At 42.6% G+C, this 2299-nt stretch overlaps 1 non-coding gene across 1 annotated transcript; it reads right to left on the reverse strand.

Moving 5' to 3' along the window:
* Positions 1-448: 448 nt before the first annotated feature.
* Trnas-uga lies at positions 449-525 on the reverse strand. The gene has a single exon. It is a non-coding gene; the product is annotated as a tRNA-Ser (tRNA).
* Positions 526-2299: the final 1774 nt, after the last annotated feature.

Raw genomic sequence — 2299 nt, forward strand, 5'->3', positions numbered from 1 at the left:
TTATAGATTTCATCCCAGATTCTCTCTTGTAAACTGTGCTTAAAAACATTTGCCCTGTAGTCATTAATTATTCAAACTGATTTCCATTGAGGAGTATCCATACTGTAAGACGTGTTATTTAATCTAATGAACTAAGCATCATGATCAAAGAGAGCACTTGTTACTGAGTAAACAGCCATTTTCTTCCTCTGAGCATCACCAAAGAAATTGTTATCAGTTATGGACTGTCTTTATCCACTGATCCATCACCAAAGAAATTGTTATCAATTATGGACTGACTTTATCCACTGATATTGGGAAGTTAATTAGTGAGATCAGATTGAAGGATCCAAATAAGATTTCCATAGCAAGGAGTCCAAATTTGTCAAAAACATTTCAAAATTTCCCAGTGAGGATCTATAAACTGTTGCAATTAAAAGTGAACTGAAACTTCCTGGCAGATTAAAACTGCGTGCTGGACTGAGACTCAAACTCAGGACCTTTGCCTTTCAAGGGCAAGTGCTCTACCAACTGAGCTACCCAAGCACAACTCACGAACCATCCTCACAGATTCAATTCTGCCAGTACCTCATCCCGAGTTCGAGTCTCGGTCCGACAAACGGTTTTAATCTGCCAGGAAGTTTCATATCAGCACACACTGCGCTGCAGAGTGAAAATCTCATTCTGGAAACATTCCCCAGGCTGTGGCTAAGCCATGTCTCCACAGTATCCTTTCTTCCAGGAGTTCTAGTTCTGCAAGGTTTGCAGAAGAGCTTCTGTGAAGTTTGCAAGGTAGGAGACAAGGTACTGGCAGAACTGAAGCTGTGAGGATGGGTCATGAGACGTGCTTGGGTAGCTCAGTTGGTAGAGCACTTGCCCGCGAAAGGCAAAGGTCCCAAGTTCGAGTCTCGGTCCGGCACACAGTTCTAATCTGCCAGGAAGTTTCATATCAGCACAAACTCCTCTGCACAGTGAAAATCTCATTCTAAAAGAGAACTTTTTCAGTATTAATTCAGAAGTACAAACTTCTGTGTGCTGGTCACTAAAAAATATCTACTTGTCTCACTGATTCTGTACGTGTGTTCTGTCTAAATATATGTAACAAGTCCTTTTCACATATTAGTTCTGCATGAGTAAACTCCTACAATGTAATTTTTTACATGTAACCTCCCTGACCCTGTGTTTATGTGGTGCTCAGATAGGCATAGAATGTTTATCTTTTCAGAGATCTCTAAATTTTCCAAACAGACAAGAAGTTGTTCTACCTTATTACTCAATCTTCTAATATTTTGATGAAATAAGTGTGGTACTGATAGCTACGATGCCACAATGTAGGTGTGCTCTGGTAGGTTGGCACTACGACACCCACACCGACAACAGCACCCTCTAGCCGGCGCTGTGCAGCTCTATGAGCACTGCTCCAGATTCTGCTCATTTGATTCCGAGCCGACGACCAAGCAACATTGTTTCTACTTCATAGGGGGCTAGCCATTACAGACTTTGTTACTTCAGTTACTTCAATGATAATTTGTCCTAGTGGTAAACTACCCAAGTGTTGATGCCTATCCAGCTTCGTACCTACGTGCTCTTCAGTGCAAAGTTACATATGTCATTGACTACTATTCTCTTAAATGTTCTGTAAAGTTAAACACAGTACTGAAGCATTTCATCTTTTCCTGCTCCTGCTCACTTCCTACATTCGGCCTACCCATCAGTTTACAGGAGCAGACCCATACGCCGCCCACCAGGCGGGATACAAAAAGTGGCGACGAGGATGGGATTAAAATTTTTTTTTTCCCTCTCCTATCATTTCTTTTTTTTGCTCGGTACTGCTTTCTTTTTGTGCTAGCCTCAGTGTAAGACTTTCATTTGTGTAAACCATGGCTACACCACAGGAACAGGCTTCGCTGTCCGATCTTGTACGTTTTCAGGCTCAGCAAATGATGCAGCTGCTTGGTGCTATAAATGGACTGGTCACACTACAAACTGCAGCTACATCAGTGCCTCCAACACCACTACCTATACCGACACCATCGCTGACAGCGCCGCCATTTTGTGCCTTCAATCCTGACGTTGAACGCTGGCCGGAATACATCGCCCAGCTTGAGGCACACTTCGCAGCTTACAACGTACCAGGTACAGAGTGGCTTGCCTTTTTCATTGCCAACGTGGGTTTTGTATTATACCGTGTGCTCATGAAATTGTTTTCACCACCCACCAAGAAACTAAAACTTAGGACAAAGTGATTGACACTTTGAATTCCCATTTCTGTGACAGTGTAAATGTGGTAGCTGCATGCTCAAATTATTTCGTCTCTGGT

The sequence above is a fragment of the Schistocerca piceifrons genome, chromosome 1 (genome assembly GCF_021461385.2).
Source record: "Schistocerca piceifrons isolate TAMUIC-IGC-003096 chromosome 1, iqSchPice1.1, whole genome shotgun sequence".
NCBI lineage: Eukaryota > Metazoa > Arthropoda > Insecta > Orthoptera > Acrididae > Schistocerca > Schistocerca piceifrons.